This window comes from Dipodomys spectabilis, unplaced genomic scaffold (genome assembly GCF_019054845.1).
Source record: "Dipodomys spectabilis isolate Male_0828 unplaced genomic scaffold, ASM1905484v1 ptg000138l, whole genome shotgun sequence".
Classification (NCBI taxonomy): Eukaryota; Metazoa; Chordata; class Mammalia; order Rodentia; family Heteromyidae; genus Dipodomys; species Dipodomys spectabilis.
In genome coordinates, this window is record NW_024870815.1 from 3,610,045 (window position 1) to 3,615,563 (window position 5,519).

A 5,519-nucleotide genomic window follows, 5' to 3' on the forward strand; every position below is an offset into this window, starting at 1 on the left:
GTTTAAATGCTAGCACTACCAAACAATTCTTTTAAATGAGCCTAGCATGGTGGCAAATGCCTGGAATCCCAGCACTGTGGGAGGCTGTAGATACATCGCTATCCTTGCTGGCCCAGACATAAATAAGAGATTATATATGAAAAATAACTAAAGCAGAAAAGGGATGAGGAGATGGCTCAAGTGGTAGAATTCCTGCCTAGCAATTCCAAGGTTCTAAGTTCAAACCCCAATACCACCACCACTCCAAAAACTCCATTTGAAGAGGATGAGAAAGCTTTACAAAATGAGGTAATGTGATCTAGTGAGACTAAAACTTGGTGTGTGTGTGTGTGTGTGTGTGTGTGTGTGTGTGTGTGTGTGTGTGTGTGTGTGTGTGTGTGTGTGTGTGTGTGTGTGTGGTGTGTACCAGTACTGGGGCTTGACCTCAAGGTCTGAGTGCTGTCCCTTAGCTTTTTCTTTCTAGGCTAGCAGTCTACCACTTGAAGCACAGCTCCACTCTGCCTTTATGGCAGAACAAAAACAATACCAACAAACCAACTCAGCTCCGATGGAGGGCTGTGATGACCGGAGACCAGCCAGGAGACAGGACACAGGAGACAGGATCAAGGAAACACACGTGGCATGGCCTGTCCTGGTCTGGGCCTAAATAGGTCAGTGCAGGGGGCGGATCCATAGGAAATTCCCAGTTCCAAGCACTGGACTGACAGATTCAGTAACCTATCAGCCAAGTACTTGCCCCTGCCTCCAGGGATCTGGGTACCCATCACCTAGGAGGAGTGGGGGTTCCTTCCCCCACCATGAGGACAAGATGCCAGACTCTACCATCCACCATGTGCCAATATGGCCCTGGTCAGACCTGACCTCCCTACTTCAGTAAGTACTTTGATTCAAGGGACTTTCTCATCTCCATCCTCTGGTCTTTCTTCTTCCTCCTCTTCCTCTCCCCTCCTTCCTTCCCTCCTCCACTTCCCCTCACTGTCCCCTTCCCTCCCCTCTATATAACAAGGAAAGACCAGGAGATCACACAGCAGGAATCAAATCAGCCAGCATCTTGAGCTGGTGGATGGCAGAGTCTGGCCTCTTGTCCTCATGATGGGGGAAAGAAACACCCCCACCTCCTAGGTGATGGATGCCCAGATCCCTGAATTGGTTTGTTGGTATTGTTTGTATTCTTTCCATCCTCTCTGGCCTGTTTGTTAACCATGTTATGTGTATTTGGGGATTGCAGGGCTTTGTAACCACAGGAGGCTTACAGACTGCTAGTGTGTAATAAAGACTCCAATATTCCATCCACCTAAATGTGGCTTTGGGATAATTCACCTTACAACATTACAAATGTCCACAACACCTGGCCTTGGGATAGACTTTTTCTCAATGATTCATTAAGCAAGTAAATCCAGTGAAGCCATCCTTTGAAATAATGCTGAACTGTGACCCATAATTTTGAGGCTTTCCAGAAGAAAGCATGCTCTCTACTATGTATGAACTGAAGAACTAAACATTGAGGACACAGGTCAAGACTTTAGGAGGCTGCCCTTCCAAGCCCTGCCCCCATTAATACAGATGCAGCATGGCCAACAGACATGGAGGTGACTTCCTGTAACTGACTCCAAAACACTGGCCATACAATTCTTGCTAGATTTGGACAGGGGTTGAATTGTATCAACACCCACTGTCAGAACCAGTAAGTGACAATTTCCCATTTGTGCTATACATGGGCATCCTGAGCAGTGTAAACAAAGGAGAAGACTGAATGCAACTTGTATAGCTAAGAAAAGAAGGGTTGCCCAGTCCTCTGTGCTGAAGAACTTTGAGCGTTCAGCCTCTTATACCTGTTAACCAGAACAGAGACAAATACCAAATGACCCTCAAGCTTTATGGTTTGAAACACCACACATTGCTTGCTTCCTCTACATGCAATTCTTCCTTTCTCCTGATTTATTCAGCTTGTTCATTTGCCTCCTTCTGAGGTCCATCCAAAAGCACCTTTGTCTAAAAATTGTTTCTTCTCCAACTCCTTCATTCTCTGTCAAGTTAGAATCTATCTTGGAATTCCCAAAGAACTTAACTTTATGCCTATTTTTTTTCACACTGTAATCATTTCTGTATATTTGCCTTATAAAGAATTCTAAGAGTCTAGAAACAGATCTTAAGACATTTTTGAATTCCCAAGATTCGTGCTTACATGGGAGTCTTATTCAATTCTTACCCAATAAATAAATAAATGAATTTTTTTAAAGCCAAGTTGCTACTAGTTTAAAACTAGAAAAGCAGGAGATGAAGCTGGAAAGTGAGCAAGACCATAGCAGGGAGACTAAGAACTGGGGCTTCAAACTTTAGGCAAAAGAAATCCACTGTGGAGAAAGAGAATGCCTCCCCACAGCCTAGTTCCCAAAGGTCTTCTGAGAGGGCAGGAAGGCACTGACCAGGGACTTTCGAGTTCTCTTCGACTTGAACCACATTAGAACTGTGAAAACATATAGTTTTCCCCCTTCTGCTATGTTCCCTCTCTCTCCTTTGAAGGATCTCCTCGGGATAGAGTGGAGGTCTGAGTGGAGATCTACGACACTAAATACCCCATCTTCAGAGGTAGAGCTGATTTCAAGCCCTAAGGAGTAGTGCAGGATGGGGGTGGGGAGAGAATACAGACTCCTGGAAGCTGGGAGGAACTGGTCATTCCTGAGCACCATCATTCCACTCTGTTCCGCTTCAGTTGGGGAGAGGCTACCCAGAATGAAAGGTGTGCTGATTCTCAGTCATTTGCTTCTCCATTGCATCAGGCATGCCCACCAAATCATATTCTTCTTTATATGATACACAAAGCAGAGTAAGCCAGCCCAATGTGGCTCCGAGGAATCAGCAGGGTGATGGGAGTCCTACAGTAGCAACTGTCAAACTGGTAAGTCAGCCAGGTGTAAAAGCTACCTTGAACTATGACAAAATTAATCACAGCAATGAAGAAGACACCTGCACATTCCTATACCTAATGTGAATCGTATTCCTTGATAATTCCTTCATCCTGCCAGCAATGGAGGATCATTGCAACTAACAATGAGTCTTCTCATGAGCCTATTTCAATGACTGTTGAATAAGACTAAGACATCGTGGCTGTGGTTCAAGTGGTAGAGTGCTAGCCTTGAGCTGAAGAGCTGAGGGACAGCAGCCCAGGTCCAGAGTTCAGGCCCCATGACTGGACCCCCCCCCCCAAATTTTCTATGCTTCCCTAAGTTAGACAGAGGCTCCGGTGGTTCAGTTTGCTCAGTTTAGCTCATGCAGGTGCCAAATACCGAGTGCTATGCAGAGAAGGGGTTTGCATGCCTGCATCCTTCCACTTTCCTGAGATGTGCCTTTGGGATCTCCTTACTGGCCACAGAAAGTGAGAGATAAAATTCCCTGCAGAACAGTTCGCTCTCCTTCAGGCAGTAAAAGGAGAACACTAAAGGGAAAGAAAGGAAAACAGTGTTAGCCAGGCAGGAGCCTTGCAAAGATCATAGTTGAGAAAAAAACCCACAAAACTTCAATTTTTCTGAGCTGTTGCTATATATTTAAAATATATAGCCAAGCCAGTGCTTTTGGCTGTTTTCCCAGGGGCATAGGCTCCAAATTCCTAGCTCATCTATAAAGAGCTGTAAATCATTTAATGTTGTTTAGAACACTTTGGGTGTTGCCAATGTACCCTTCCCTTCAGAGAGTGTTTTTCCCTTTGAATGTTTGCATCTTGGCTTGTTTGAGGCAGAGGGCTTAAACCAACGCCAAGCACTTTGCTTGGGGTGTCGCTGCATTCAGACTGCCCCTCCTCATAGTAAAGCTTACAACATATAGAAACAAGTCTTTTCACTCGTGCCTTTATTAACTAAGACTTTAAGGATTGCATTTGTTCCAGATCCTACGCTTAGAAGGCTTATGCAAATGGACGAGAACCACAAGTCAACACAAAACCATATTCCAAGGTGATAGTTACTAAGGGATTTAGGGAAAAGTGCTTTCGGATTATTTTTCAACCATCTTCTCCTCAAGTAAATGATGAGCTTATCTCCGTGGTTTGCCTTCCAGACGCTTCACTATGTCTGCCTGTCTGTCTACAAATGTCTCTCCTTTATTCTAGTCTTTTCCAGGGAGAGCATTCTTCTCTAACCTTTCTAATGGATGGGCCCAGAAAGACAAAGTCTGATTTTACATAATTCCACTAAAGTTGTATCATGGGCTCATTCAGAAAAGTCATTAAGAGGTTACTCCAAAGTACCCACGTGAGCTTAGGAGAAAGTAACTTTCATCTTGGAGAATTTTATGTGCAGTGGTCGAGCTGGGAACTGTTACTGGCCTTAAACAGAGGGCTCTTGAAAAACAGGAAGGAGTGTCAGCTCACTGCATAAACACAGGAATTCCACTTCCCTATCAATTTATTTATCTCTAACGCCTCTATGGATAAAAGAGGTACTCTTGCATTGTTAGTACAAATGGGCAGCAAGGCATTATTTGGAATATCTAGAGGAAAAGAAAGTAATGCCAGTTCTCTAGAACAATTATGAGAAAGTGCCATGAGAGCTGGCCCTTCTTTATAAACAGTTGGCTTCAAACAGCCCAGAGATATCAGAGTGGAAGGAGGAATGACCTCATTAGCTTACACCTTGACGTCATAAACTCCTGACCCTCCCTCATCTTCTATCAAACAAAGGGGTCCATTTCCCTATGGCTTTCACTAAAACACTTCCGGCATTTCCATGTCCCTGTCTCTCTAAAGGGACCCTAACCCTGCTGACCAGGAAGAGGCGGAGCAAATGTTTATCTGTACAACCAGAGGAATAAACTTCTCTGTGGCCTGAAGCTGAGCCTGCCGGTCTGGCAGGAGGCCATCGTTGGCGAAGGCCCTGTGCCCTGAAAGAGCTCATTCATTCCCATGAGCAATTTCCTCCCAAGTGGCTACTCACCAATGGCAGACCCAATTACACACAAGATAGATGAGTCTGCCTGCAATGCTCAACCTGACTTCTGACTTCTGGGGATAGTTTTTTTTCCCCCCCTCATATACAAGCAATTTTGATACAATAAGATGATTTCTTAAAATGGAGTTTAAAAGGAAACAAGGAAGAAAGGCACATTCTTCCCTCTCCCTCTATCTCTCTCTTTTTTTTGGGTCCGGTTGTGGGGCCTGAACTCTGGGCCTGGGTGCTGTCCCTCAGCTCTTCAGCTCAAGGCTAACGCTCTACTACTTGAGCCACAGCACCACTTCTGGCTTTTTTCTTTTTGCTTATGTGGTACTGAGGAATCGAACCCAGGGCCTCAGGCATGCAAGGCAAGTGCTCTACCACTGAGCCAACTTCCCAACCCCTCTTTTTTTCTTTTTTAATTTCTTTCTCTCTTTCTCTTCCTCCTCTCTTTCCCTTCCTCCCTTCCTTCCTCCCCTCTTTCTTTCCTTCCTTTCCCCTCCCTCCCTCGCTCCTTCCCTCCCTCCCTCTCTTCCTTCCTTCCTTCCCTCTCTTTCTTCCTTTCTCAAGATGCTCTGACTTCCACCTATTCTT